Raw genomic sequence first — 15,583 nt, 5'->3', positions numbered from 1 at the left:
ATAGAAAACTAGTCGCAAGAGTTGTTGGAGAATTAAGAGCCTTGAGTGTTGATCACACCATCTGGAAGTGTTGCAAGCCGGAAGGAAGACGGAAGACTTCGGAAACACGAGTTCCCGAAGTTGGGAAGACTTAGGCTTAGGATTTCGGAACTTCGGGATTCTGGAGTTCGAGAGTTGAGGACTTAGGAACTTCAAAACCTTGGGGTTACGGAGTTCCGAGGAAGAGAAGAAGAGGCTAAGGATGGAACTTCGGAACCTCGGGGTTCCAGAGTTCCGAGGAAGAGAAGAAGAGGCTAAGGAAGGAACTTCGGAACCTCAGAGTTTCGGAGTTCCAGCAAGACAACACTTCACACCTCATAATTCCATTGCTTTCTCCTTGATCCAACTGGGGCGGCGCTGGTCCATGGAACATATCTCTGATCGGTTCTCACTGATGGACCAAGGGTGTGATAAAATGACAACATTTTTGGTGACCTCTACGGGATGCTTGCCTGCTAAGCATATAGTCCAGAAGCCTTGAGCATCCATTGGGCACTAAGTCATTGAAAAGACCCAAAACACGTGTGCGCCATCACTCGGAGGGAAACTGGAAACTAGAGCGCACACCCTCTTAAGGAGAATGCGGCAGGTGCACAAGCACTTATGAAAGCAAAACAACTTCTAGTCTACTATTTACATTGCTTTATATGGAAAGGAAATTAAACAAAGCCATTGACTAGCTTATCAAAATAGTTGCCTTTCCTAACCAGCTTCTGATGCTCTTCATATTTGTGGACAACCAACCAGGAAAAGAAAAATGATAGGCACCCGACATGTTGTTGGAATACCTCCCAAAGCTTGAGAACAATGAAGTTCACCCATGTTTGAATGTTGTCCTCCTCGGGTGGATGGGTGAAAAGAACTTGCTCTCCTTGATGCTCAAATTCATGCTTAGAGGTAAGCATGACATGGGACGACCTACAGAGCTCAATTTGTGCCAGATGCCTGATTAGACACCCTCCTGAAAATTCTAAGTTCAAGCAAAAAACATTGAACTCGCTATCTTGCTCAACTGCCTTGATATCTTGCTAGCTGGCAAGGGTTGGAATTGATGACTCATCTAATGAAGTGGGAATCTCTTGTTGTTGTTGCTCATGGCACTCTTCCAGTTGAGGAGACAATGATCGGGTGTGGATGGATGAGCAAAAAACTTCCAACTCATCCCAGAATTGATCTTCATCAATCTCCTCCATGCTTCGCTTCGTGCTAGGAAACGCCCCCACATCACAGCAATCCTGATGATTATTGGGAGAAGTATGAAGCTCCTCCCATTGGAACGTAGGTTCTATTGTGATGTTATGCATAGGTTGAAAGACACCCCTATGCATGTCAACTGTTTCATCCTCGAGGAAAAAATTGTGCCCATGCTTTGCCACTTCCAGCTCAGTCTCATGCTCATGTTGCAGCTCCCCATCATCCTTGACTTCCATCTGTTGATGATTCAAGACCTCATCAACCGTGGGCATGTCCTCTTCCTCATTCTTAAACAAGAAAGGAAGCTCAGCAAATAAGAGGAATGAATCCTCTCCTTCGCTGCCACTTTTCGCAGGGAGAGAGGTTCCCTAAGAGTGATTATCCTCAATCACCTTGTGCAACAAGCCTGACGTTTCATCCTTGCAAGCATGTGAGAGCTCACAAATGGCAGGCAACATCTTCCCCCGCTTACTGGCGCAATCAGCTCTCCATATGACAAGCTCGCCCTTGAAGAGCGAAATAGTATCAGGACAAGAGGGCTGAGTGGGTAAACAATTTTGCAAGGGAAGCTGAGGCGTTTGAATTTCTTGCATAGGAGAAGACCCCTGAGGTGGGCGCCTTTGTGAAATAGTGGATTGGGAGCCTCTAAATTTTGGGATGTCGAATCTTGGAGGCTCAATCGAAGGCTTAGAGGGTGCCCCTTGTTTGAAGCTTGGAATTTCAAACATGGGCACCTTAGGGGCAGACCTTTCTTCCTGCATGAGCCGCCTCTCTCGAGCTGCTAATTGTCAAATTTGTTCCTCATGGACAGCAACCTGCTCTGCGAGGAACTGCTCATATCATTGTTTCTGTGCCTCCTCATGTTATTGCTAGAGTTGGGCTTGACGAGAAAGTTGAGCCTGTTGTAGGTAGCTCCCTTGCTCCAGGTCGATGGCCTCGAGTTGCTCCTAGAAGCTTTGCATCATACTTCTGATGCTCGGGTCTTCTAAACTTTTCACATTTTGATGTTGGTTGGGAGGATGTGGATGTTGAATGGGAGCAAAAGAGGCATCTTGGGGTTGTTGATAAACATATGATAGATGCCAAGAAGGTTGAGCAGGGGTGAGTGGGTGGTAAGCACTAGGAAAGTACCCACCTGCTATTGAAGTGGAGCTACTTGAGTCAAAACTAGGAGCAGTCCTAGTTTGATGTTGTTGGCAAGGAGGCAAATAATAACTTGCATATTCATGAAATGGAAGGGGAAAAGGGCGTTGCTCATAATATCCTTCCATGACAGTAGCATAGAGAAGGCCAAAGCCTATTTAATAGATGTTGCAAATAAGAGTAACAGATCTGCTCTAACCAGAGAGCTGGACACATACCAGCAATGTCACCAATTTGATTGAACCACAGAGACGCCAGGTGCTTGAAATGTGCCTCTTGAAGGCTAAGTGTACTGAAGAACGCACCAATCTTCAGCTTGACAAAGAACTTGTCCCACCGAGCGTGCCAAAAACTGTTATCACAAAAGCTTGCACCCTTACTGAGCTATCAACTCAGCAACCTTGTGAAACATGGAAACAACCCCGAAGTGTGGGACCTTGCACAAGGGGTTGAATCTCCGGAGAAGGCCGACTTCCTTCTCAATCCAAGCGCGGGTGTTGAACCAACTCAACACTCCAAATCTTACTTCTAAACCTATCCTAACAACTTGCAGAGTAAAAGGGAAGAGAGAAATGCTAAAAATGAAAGGAGGTGATGCACCAAGATAAGAGATGTTTCTCTCCCCACCCGAAATGGAACAAAGAATCAACTGAAATACCCAGGAGATGAACAAACTTCAGTTGCATGAATGACCTTAACGCACATATGGAAGTTAGGACTTGTTGAATGCCAAGAGGGGAGAAGGCTTCCCACAAGTCACACCCAGAAACAGGTTAACACAACATATATGTGAAAGAAAGCCACAAACATACACTTACAATGAAGGTAAGAACACATACACAACATACATAAGTTGAAGTAAGGCAAGAATGATGATTTCAATTCATTATAAGGCCAATGGCAAAACTTGCAGTTGCAGAAATGCAAGATAAATACAAGTCTTTAAGAGAAGCGAAAGAGCATAGAATAGCTCAAGCCAATAGGGAGAGAACCCTTTACAATGAGGCATGACAGCCTTTATATAGAAAACTGGTCGCAAGAGTTGTTGGAGCATTACGAGCCTTGAGTGTTGATCACGCCATCTGGAAGTGTTGCAAGACGGAAGGAAGACAGAAGACTCCAGAAACACGGGTACCCGAAGTTGGGAAGACTTAGGCTTAGGATTTCGGAACTTCGGGATTCCGGAGTTCCGAGGTTGAGAACTTAGGAACTTCGGAACCTCAAGGTTTTGGAGTTCCGAGGAAGAGAAGAAGAGGCTAAGGAAGGAACTTCGGAACCTCGAGGTTCCGGAGTTTCGACAAGACAACACTTCACACCTCATAATTCCATTGCTTTCTCCTTGATTCAACTGGGGCAGCGCTGGTCCATGGAACATATCTCTGATCGGTTCTCACTGATGGACCAACGGTGTCATAAAATGACAACAAATACCACAAATAACAATGCATACCAGACACCGGCTTAAAATGTATCTTTATTAGCACATGAAATTATTACAAAGAAGAAGACCAGAGATGGTCAACCAAAGATTACAATTGATCCGACTCTATCCTACTCCCTTCCTTGGCGGTACACAACATATTTAACGCACCCAATGGTTGCCAAGAGGAATAGAACAATTGACCAACCGACACATTAACTACCCAAGAGTGACAACCCACTTAATACAAACAATTAATACATTGGCAGATAACATATATTAACAAACATAGCAGTAGATATTTTATACTGATTATATCATCCCCCCCAAAATAAAAGTCTACACTCTTGTCATTAGTCTTCCCAAATATTACTTGATGTTTGCTTGTCGACTTCTCTTGTCATTAGTCTTCTCGAATATTACTTGATGTTTACTTGTTGTTTGGAACATAAAGTAATATTCGAGACGACTAATGACAAGAGTGTAGACAATGACTTACACTGTACAACTCCATCTTGTAGTGTACCTACCAAATCAAATGGGGATCTAGGAGCAATGCACCCAGCGGGGTCAAGGGACAGCGCCCCTTGCAGGGGTCTAGGGGCAATGCCCCCACACCCCTTGTGGTGTCCCAACCAAATTAAGACTATCAGAACCACACTAAACTCTATTGCGCACATCATTTTGTTGATGTTTTAAGATGCCACAAACAATGTTGATGAAGCTAGAAAAGAGAAAATTTGCAATGTTTAACCAACATATGTAACATAATAAAGTCGGATATGTCATGAAGAATCCACCAAGAATGTGTCGTGGCTGAGAATGTTGTATGCAGTCAAACCATACAATGCCACAATGAGGCTATACGTGAAAACTATTGGACCATACATGAGATTTGTTGAACCGTATGGAAGAGTGTTGTCGTTGTCATACAGGAAGGTCCTGTTGTAGCTGATTGTGTCGTACGTGATGCAAGAGGATCCGTACAAAAATGAATGGCATCCACACAATGTAGCAATGATGCCATACAAGGTTTTTAAGCCGTATGGAACGACCAAGAAGGTGTTGTATCGAAGAATCAAAAGATGACCCCATAGGACCAACCAAGGGTAACTGTACAGATAAGGCATGAGATCTTCGTAAGGTGGAAAACTATTCATACGATACCAATTGAAGCACATTGTCATCATATGACGTAACAAAAAGACCATACAAGGTAGCACCAAAGTAGTACAAAGTGAAAGAAATGTTGTCCAAAGAGAATTGATTGTTGTACTAGATACCAAGAAAGTCATATGGGTACAAAAATGTGTTGTATGGTTGGAAGCTTAATGTATTGATGTACGTTTGTGAGGTGTTGTATGGGCGAGACAACAAGTCGTACGTGATGAGGAGCAAATTGTCGTGCAGAAAGGGCAACATGATGTCGCATGAGAAGCATGGAGGATTGTTGTATGGTGGGCAACTTAACATGTACAATATGAGATAGAGACCACACATGAGTAGTTCAATGTCATCATATGATGCAAAATGTGAATTGACACTTCCATGCTTAGGGTATCGTATGGACTTTAGCAGTTGTCATACGGTTTGGAAAGTACTATGTATATCAAGTGAACAGTACAAGATACCTTACAATATGCACTGAAAACAACTATGGAGTTCTGTAATGTCCCAAATCCGCAATCTATAAAAAAAACATATAAACAATGCAATTCAACATTTGTTTGCGATATGAATGATTGATCTAGAGTGTAGTTAGCACATTCTCTTAAGGTTACTTTGTCATCAATAAGTCAATTCCATATTTAGTTCCTAATGAGATCAAGAGGACTAGATGCCATAGGATGCCCGTAGCGCTTGTCAGGCCCAAGAGCGGTACACTCCCCCTTGGCCCAACTGACGGCAGACCTTAAGTCATCCGCAGTGGGTGGCCTACCTAACAGAGGCCTAGTTCCTGCTATCCTTGTTGCTCTATTCTCGACATGTCTCACTGGACTTGGATATGCAATTGATTCATTTATCATTATTTTAATGTCTTAACCCATTCCTACTATTCTCTTAATTGAACGATGCCATTTATTCTGAATTTGTAGTTGTAATTCATTCATTAGTTAATTGAGCATATGGAGGTTCATTCATACACATTGTATACCTATATGTATATACATACATATATATATATATATATATATATATATAAATTTTATGTATTAATGTATTATATTAATACCCAGTATATTAATCTCAATTTATATACAAATGTATTTTAGTACATCTATGTATATGCAAACGTATTGAATTAATAACTACATATATTTATGTACCAATGAATTGAGTGAATATCTATCTATATGTATGTAAACCCTACTAATTTACGTAAACCCTACTGCAGAATACACAATGGTGGGCAAGTGTCTTACCTGTGTCCTTTGCTACCACCTTTCCCTACCGTTATTCCTCCCCACGTTGTCCCCCCTCTTTCCTCCTCTCGGCTTGTTCTTTAATACCCGCGGGGGGGAGTGTTGGAGCGGGTCCATACAAAGGACGTGGCCGCTGAGGGAGAAGGTGAGCGATGGTGACTGTTGGAGTCACCGCTCCCTGACCGATCTGCACTACCGCTTGGGCGCCTCAGTTTAATCGCATATCACCAATGCGCTCACGAGAAGTAATGCATTAATCATAATGTTTTGATATTATAATCTATATTATTAATAATCTTTAAGGTACGCATTAAGTATAATGTTTTGATATTATAAATAATCTATATTGTATGTTATATATATTTTATATTGGTTCTATTAATAATATCGTATGGCAATGTGGTTTTATTCCATACTAATGATTTGTAATGTATTTTGATAATTTATATTGTATACCAATATCATATTTTATATTTATTGAATAACACATTATATGGTAAATATAATATTATATCATGTATCAATATATCTATTTTATGTTTATTTAATTAATAATATTTTATGGTAAAGTTTATTTAATAGCTAGTATTAATAATTAAAATATGATCATTATATTAGAATAAAACAAGGAGTCATCTTTGATTAGGTTACAATAATAATGGAGGGTAGAAATTTTTTTTATTAATTAATTACAAAAACATGGGGTTATGACAAGTTCGTACAAGATAAGATATCCCTAGTCGTACTATAGAGATTGGAGGTCGTACGGACAAATTAAGTGGCTCCCTTACCAATTAAACCACCATAGGAGGAAGAACCTGTTGTAAATGTCCATTATTTTTCTCACTCTCCAACTCCCCTTTCAATTTGATAATTTTCTCCTGACTCCATTATTTTTTGCTTTCCATTTTCCATCCCTCCTAATTCCTTCTTCCTTTTCCTATGAATTCCCAATGAAGTTGATTTCCCTTGACAATTATTTATATGCTCCACATTAGATATTTTGCTCTTCATACTTTGAGATGTATCATTCACAATTTTGCGTACTTTCCTCGATTGCTCTTCACCGAGAATTGTGGCTTCAAGAAAATTACATGTTGACGGAAATACCCCATGGTCCTCCGTTTGCCAATGAAATAGTCCATTCAAAAAATTTGTCTCATCTTCAGAAGAATGTTCCAACTCAAGCACCCCTTCATCTTTTGGTTCCATGCCTTTCCTTCCTTTGTCCATACCCAACTCTTCGTTTTCGAAGGATGCCAACTCTTTTCTCATAGCCTGATTTCTCAAGTCGATGATGTACTTCCTTACTTTACTCTCGATCGAGAGCATGTACCACTTCCAGTTGTGATTTGCCTTGGCAGCAATCAACCATCCCCTCCCGAGCAGTGTTGTACGCCTTCTTCTGCAAAGGGATGACTATGAAGTCCAAAAGAATTTTTGTATACCGATCATTACTTTTTGTGCCATCAATGCTCCCAACGGCTCAATGTTGTGTTGGTTGGCACCTACCAAGTGGAAGGTCGACGACCAGAGTGTTGTTCTTCCGAGGCATTTCCAAGTATCTTCTGGCAGTACGTTTACTCCCAAGCCTCCATCAACGATGGTGTTTGTTGATTTCCTCCCGATCATTTCCATCTTGACGATGGCTAGCTTCCTCCCGATGCTCACTGTCAACAAAATTGGATCACTGGCCCCATTCCCCTCACATGGTGGTTTTCCCATCGGTTCCTCTTGTGGCTTACATTGTTTTTGGTTGACTATGTCATCACTAACCATGTTGGTAATTGCCACTCTTAGTTGTGGCGTGGTTTAAAGAAGGTTTGTCACCTTGATGAGTATGGTTGTTTGTAGCACCTACCAAACTATGTTCTCTGACTCCCGCAATGACGTACTTGTAGTTCCATTGGAAGTTATTCATTCTTTCACAAACACGTGTTCTACTTTTGCTCTGGCTTCTCGGAGTCATTCCTTCTCCATACAAGGGTCTAAGTACACCGCCTTCTTCATTTGTGCTCTCGTAATTGCCAGAACTGCCTCATCTCGTTCTGCCACATCCAGCATATTAATACCCTTTTGCTTTGAGTGGTCGATGTCTTCATGATTCCCTAGTCCACACCATTTGCACAATAAGTATGTTGTCTTTCTTATTTTGGCAGTCTCTCACAAATTGTCCCCATTCACTACATTGTTGGCACTGTATTATAAGACGTCCCCTAGATTCGTATTGTATTTGATTTCACCCTCGTTGATTTCCATAACCGCCTAGCAATACATTTTGTGGTTTCCATGTGTGAATAGCCTTCAAATTATATGGACACTCCTTTATTGAATGACCTATCACTTGGCAAATCTCACAAAACATCTTTTTAGGACAATTACCTTTCATGTTCCCCTCAATTTTGCACTCAATACACCACAGTTCATTACTTTCCTTATTGGTTCCTCTCTCAGCCTTCAATTCTTTCATCACTCTCAACATATCCCATCAAAGGGCCTCAACTATTTTGGATTCTTCATCGCTTCTACCTTGAGTGCTCTCGTCATCATCGATCTTCCTCTTCCCTCAAGAGGATCTTTTGTTTGCACTCTCAATGTCCACCACCTGATCGTAAGCATCAACGTACGAGGGCAAAGGCACTACCTTAATCTTGTTGCGCAACGAGTGGATCAATCCCTCAATGAACCACCTCTTCTTCAACTCGTCGATTGGTTGGTTCTCCATCTTACTCAGCAACTCCTTGAGCCTACAATTGTATGCCCATACGTTCTCATGCTTCCCTTGTTTGGTATTGTAGATTTCAGCAACAAATTCATTGTCGTCCCTCAAAAATTTAAATTCCTCTTGGAATGCCTTCTTTAGGCTATCCCACGATTCCATGTGTTTCTCTTCTAGTTTCGAATAACCAGTCGATAGATATTCCCCATAACGTTGCAGGAAACACTCTCAACCAGTAGTCTTTATCTAACTGACCGCTTGCCAACCAAATGGTTTTGCACGTCTTACAGTGTTGCATAGGTTCCTCTGACCCATTCCCTATGAACTTCGATGCTTTTTGTCGATCCACTTTCGAACTTGTCAAAGTCACCATCTTTCTTGCCCACTTACTCCCTTGTGTGTCGAACCTGGGTGGATTGTTTCGGCCGCTAGATTTCGGTGCTTTCCCTACACTCTCAACCACGTGCGCATCCTCTACACGTCCACCTCCAACGTTCCCAACACTTTGGGTACTCCAAGCTCTAACTCGTCCATGTGCTCCCTCCAGCAAAGGGTAGGGAGTTTGGATTCTCCAAATCTTTGTTCCCCTGAGATGGATAGATGGTGGAATATGTCTGAGTTCAAGATTTCCCTCTTTGTACTCCTCATTTGACATTGATTGTACAAACGGATGGTCTAATCATCCAACTAGATTTTCCTCATGTTTCTTGTAATCATTTTACAATCCTTAAAGATCGCCTAATCGCTTGGTCTTGACCACCCTATGGCCTCTTCTCACCTTTATTGGGGTCTAAGGGCATGAATCACTCGAGGCTGACCCGATTTCTTTTAAGGCAACGACACCAAATGTCTACTGCTATATTTGATAAATTAAATACAGGAAATAATAACGCAAATAACAATGCATACCAAACACATGAGTAAAATATATCTTTATTCACACATGAAATTATTATAGAGAAGAAGACCAAAGATGGTCGGCCAAGGATTACAATTGATCTGACTCTATCCTACTCCCTTCCTTGTGGTACAAAACATATTTAAAGCACCCAACGGTTGCCAAGAGGAACACAACCGTTGACCTTGCTTTATATGTGCTGAGCCAGAGATTAAAGGAAGTTGACTTTAAGAAAGTTTTACAAATTTTAATAAATTTTAAACATTTCAAAAAAGTTTATCATCTTCCTCCAAGTCAGTTGTCTCCTCATCTCAAAGCTCAAGGCCTACCTCACATGCTACAAACACCCTTACATGCCTCAAACACCCTTTCATGCCTCAGTCGACATGATCAATAAGCACATGCCTCCTCATTTTTGGAAATGTCAAAAAATATTATTCGAGCATATTAGTTTTCTCTGTTAAGTTTTCAGTGATCAGATTATGTTTACAAAATTATTTGACAGTTCAAACTATAAGTTCGATCTGCTATATGAATAATGATCTGCTGGAGACAGATATATCACGTCACAAGAAGGAACTCAGCCTGATTGTTGTTTGTATAATGCAGACTTGAAGATGACGGTAGATTCACAGAATAGGGAACACGATCTGCTGAACAATACGTGATCTGCTTGTGTCTTCAATTTGATGTATTGCTAATACGAACTGCTGTAGATGATGGATAAATCCGATATGCTAGATGTGTGAATGTATTTTTATATTCTTATGTCTTCTGCTATGTGATCTGCTTATCGAGGGAGAGACCGATTCTATATACTCGACAAGATGTCTTTTAAACATCACGACTTACTCCAAACATCACTCCTCTTCCCTCAGATCGGTTAAGCATTGATCAACACGTCTTATTATTATGAGTTAGTTAATACGTTTTATCATAGAATCGATTCATATCTTAATTGATTCATTTACAATATATTTTAATTATTATTTTATCACAACATAATATAACTAATCAGTGAAACTAAATTGTGTAAGGCCGATTAGGCCAATTAGACAACTTAGTTGTCTAAGTCAGATCAGTAAAATACCGACCGACACTATACTTCAACACTCCCTCTTATCTAGGGAGGAATCCTACTCAAGATCTGAGTCACATAGTGATATTCACCATAGCTACTCCCAAAGGGTGGATCCATCATGGCTACACCCATGAGTGGGAATGCAAGTGAATGCAACTACCATGGCTACTCCCATGGATGGTGAACGAATAGGTATCACCTCACCGTGATAACAAACATCATGGCTTATCCATAGACATCACCTCATGTGATATCCACCATTATGGCTTATCCACGGATATCACCTCACGTGATATCCACCGTAGATATCTCCTCATGTAATATCCACCATTATGGCTTATCCATAGATATCACCTCGCATGATATCCACCATTATGGCTTATCCATAGATATCACCTCACGAGATATCAACCATTATTGTGAGATCGTCATCTCACAATGATGGTAAGATGTACAAGTGTTTATCATTGTGAGGTCGTCACCTCACAATGATATTCACCATGACTCATCCAGAAGGTAAAAACACAAGTACAAGAAAATCACCATGGACTCTCTCATGTGGTGTTGTCATGGCGTCACACACATGACATCCACCATGAACCATATCAGAGGAAGGAGATAAGGGCTTACACCTCAAGTCTCTCTCAAGGAAAAATGCATTAAAAAGAGTTTACACTTTAAACATCTTTTGAAGAGAAGAATATATTAGTATATATATATAAACAAATATAAACAAATCAATGAAGCAAAGACTCAATCTCAACTAGGGCTTCATTCTCCACCATACCAAGCTTACCTCGAAAGTACACAAACTTTACTCTAGAGAGAGGCTTGGTGAGAATGTATGTCGATTGCTCATCAATACTAATGTATCTCAACTGAATAGCATTCCTTTCCACCATGTCTCTAACATAGTGATACTTGATCTCCACATGCTTCGATCTATCTATTGTGACCTTTTTCACACATCACCCCATTGCAAATGGGGACCCTCTCTTTTCCTGCTTTCTAGGGTTCTTGTTTTGCCAAGCCTTGCCCAATTTTGAGCAGCTTAGGTCCTAAGGATTGAAAGTTAGTTTTTGCAAACCATGTGATTCTAGACTCTAAACACCGCCAAAGTGCTTAGAAAGGCCAAAGGACGAGGATCGCAATTGATTTAGACGAATTTGGACAACTTTCTATTTTTAGAAAGTTTGCTTTTTTGCTTTTTCCTATTTTTTTAGGAAGTTTCATTTTTGGCATTTTTAGCCCAATCCCCAATATGGCTATTTTTAGCAAGTTTTTCCTATTTTTTAGGGATGTCAACTTTTTGCTTTTTCAGAATGGGAATCTAGGGTTTGCACTGATACCACTGACCTGCTTCGATTGGGATCCAAAATTTCCAAATTTTGACCTAAAAAGCTAGTTCCCTACATTTTAGGGGTCATAATTCTTCAGATGATTTACCTAAGTATGGGTTTCAAATTTCAAGTTAATCTGGTTAAAATTGGCTAAAATGTGAAATTTTTGAAATTTTCCAAAATTCTTCCAAGTCTGGCTAATGGATGATGTTGAGTGTTATGGCAGGTGTTCAAAAGGTCCGCCATGTTGGAAGATGATCAAGATGGTAGCAATGTTGGAGGTGCATCAAAGTCCGCCCAAGATGCTAGCAATGGAGAGGTCCACCTTGAAGAGGGAGTATCAAAGTCTGCCATGGTGAAGGGGGTCAAAAGTCTGCCCTAGGGGAACACTCTAAACTCTGCCATGCCTTGGTGTCCTCCAAAGTCCGCCTTGGGAGTGGTTTCAAAACTCCGCCCTATGCTTTAGGTAGGGTCACCTCCAAACTCCGCCATGCCTAGAGAGATGTTTGAAGTCCTCCATAGGAGATAAATCTAAACACCGCCATGCCTTGGTGTCCTCCAAAGTCCGCCTTGGGAGTGGTTTCAAAACTTCGCTCTATGTTGAGAGAGGCCTAAAGTCCGCCTTGACGTCTCATGAAAGCTCGCCTTGAAGAGGGATGGAGGAGGCCTTCTAAAGTCCGCCCTCCATGTTGAAGGAGATGCCTTAAAACTCCGCCCTAGGTAACCATGTCTAAAAGTCCGCCCTATGGTGGAGATGTCATAGAAGTCCGCCATGGTGAAGGGAGTCAAAAGTCCGCCCTAGGGGAACACTCTAAACTCTGCCATGCCTTGAAAGTCTGCCTTGGTAGCCATAGCTCTGCCCACGTTGAGTATAGGAGGTGTTCAAAAGGTCCACCTTATGCCTTGAGGAGGTAGACCAAAAGTCCGCCCAAGTGTGATGTCAAAGGAGATGGTGAGTCATAAAAGTCCGCCCAAGCATGAGATTAAAGACAAGTAAACATGTTAGAGAGCCTCCAAAAGTTCGCCCAAACATGAAAGTCAAGCAAAGTCAATAAAATTTTGAGTGATGTCATCAAACCTTCCAAGAGAATCGAACTCCTAATCAAATTAGAAAGTTGGAAAAAGAGATTTTCAAAGATCATTGAGCTGGGAAATTAAAATGGAAACTCAAAATTAAAAAAGGAAAGAAGATATTTTGCAAAATCAAGAGGATTTTCGAACTGAGTTCTAAATTAGAAACTTTGGAAGATATTCTTTTATGAGCCTAGTTCGAATTAATCAATTGAAAACAAATTAGAAACTTTCATAATTGAAGGATTTTCGAACTAGAGGAGATGACAACACTTTCCCAAAATATGAGTTAGATTTAGAAATATGAGTTGGAGGATTTTGCATGTTTCTAATTGAGAATTCAACTTTATTTACAAATACTTCATTTGTAACTTTATTATTACACACCAAGAAGTTCGAAGTTCTTAAGGAGAGCATAGTAAAGTGTTCGCAGATTGGAGTTCATCTGGAGAAAATTTCGATATTGCTTGTAGTTGGGTGAACTTCGTGACGAAGGATTCACAGATTTTTGAGTGAAGCCAGCTGGTATAAGAAAAAATAGCTAATCCTTTCTGAGTTTTCTAAAGGATTTTCCAGCCTTACTTCAATCTATTCGAAGGTGAAGTTGAATTTACGATGCAGATTTCTGTATTTTCTGACTTTTTTCAGAGTTATGAAAAATGATTTTGAGTGGATTTATTCGAATTTCTAGTGAAGAAAAATCATTTTTTTACTAAGTATAGGAGAGTTTTGAGCTATAGCACGTAGTATGGTATTGTGATCACAACCATCCTTGAGATTGAAGAGTTTACAAATGAAATTCAGTTTTTATGGTTAAGTATGAAAAAAAAAAAAAAATGAAATCTTCAAACACTTAGCCATTCGCAGCCCCCTTTATTTTCTTCAATTTACGAATCAATTCCTAACTTAGGTTTCATTGTCTAATTGCAGATTCTAGGTACTATGAAATTTCAAGTGGATAAAGACGCTCCTCCTGAGTCAAGGATGACTTCAAAGTGGAAAAATGTTAGCGACACCAACCTCGGACACATCAATCTGAGGGAATTTAAGAAGCGGATGTTTGGTCTGAACAACCTTGTGCCTACCACAACCGCACGAAAGATGATGAAGAGTGGCATCGTGCATGCTGCTGGTTTTCACCCCGCCATGCAATGTACTGAATTAGTAGTTGAATGTGCTAAGCATTACAACCCCACCAGTAAAGACATTGTTACACCTAATGGAAGAGTGTTGGCGAACATCAGTGATGACACCTTCAGGATCCCAGAGTATCACAACATGGTGTATGTGACAAAGGACGAAGCTGATAGCATGTATCAGGACCACTTGGAGGAGTATGACGCCATCGTCAACCATTCATGGCTGGACAAGCCAAGGAAAGGCGCCTCCAAACTTCAAAGGAAGAGCTTAGTGAGAGCATACTTCAAGGAAAACATTGGAGACATGATCGTTCTGCTGAACAGGATAATGGGAAATCCTCAAGGTGCTCCATTCGAGCCCTGGATGTATTATTTCATTAATGAAATAATGAACGGAGTAAAATTGATAGACTAGGCCCGGATGATAAGTGACAACTTGGATGGTCAGTTGAGGAACCTAGAAGCAAATAGGAACTTCTTCATGAGCTCGTACCTGTTTTATTCCTTGGCCAAAACTTACAGATACAGAGGTCTCACTTGCAGAGGAGAAGTAGGGAACAAAGAGAACCAGTTTCCAGTCTATGATTGCTATCCCCAACTCCACATGGAAGAAAAGTTCTATTTTAAAAGAGTGAATGATACCTTCCTCATGCACATCACGCGGACGTTGCAAGGTGGACTGCACCAAAGACTCTCTCAAGAGTCTATGGACTTCATCAGTCGATTCGGGTATTGGTATATCCAATATCCAAAGTTCACTTACCTTAGAATTCAAGGATTCTCTGGGTCTCCCTATAAGCTTCCAGCTTACCCTACCAACCGAGTTGTGTTGCTCGAGGTTGAGGCAATTGGAGTGGTATATGGCGATTCAAAGGGATAAACAAAAGAAGGCAGGAACTTCCTCTCTTACAATTGGTAATGGGCTGAAAACATGTCCATCGTCACAAGTTGCTGCAACTGCTGAGAAGGAGCTGGCCTGGTATCCCTTTTATCAATACAAGGCAAGAAGGAATTTTGATCCATTACACAAAATAAAGAAGGTCGAAGGAATGACATTTGAACACAGAGCTGATCTAGAAGATTATTGGGCTAACGCAACCGATAGTTTCGGGATCA

At 40.8% G+C, this 15,583-nt stretch overlaps 1 protein-coding gene across 1 annotated transcript in view; it reads right to left on the bottom strand.

The window, feature by feature from the left end:
• LOC131065820 (GRF1-interacting factor 1) overlaps positions 1-15,583 on the bottom strand; it is a 73,893-nt gene that overhangs the window by 37,746 nt on the left and 20,564 nt on the right. The gene's annotated exons all lie outside the window — the stretch shown is intronic.

Source organism: Cryptomeria japonica, chromosome 6, assembly GCF_030272615.1.
Source record: "Cryptomeria japonica chromosome 6, Sugi_1.0, whole genome shotgun sequence".
NCBI classification, from domain to species: domain Eukaryota; kingdom Viridiplantae; phylum Streptophyta; class Pinopsida; order Cupressales; family Cupressaceae; genus Cryptomeria; species Cryptomeria japonica.
The sequence above is the reverse complement of the archived record's forward strand: the minus strand, read 5'-3'. Positions and strand labels throughout refer to the sequence as shown.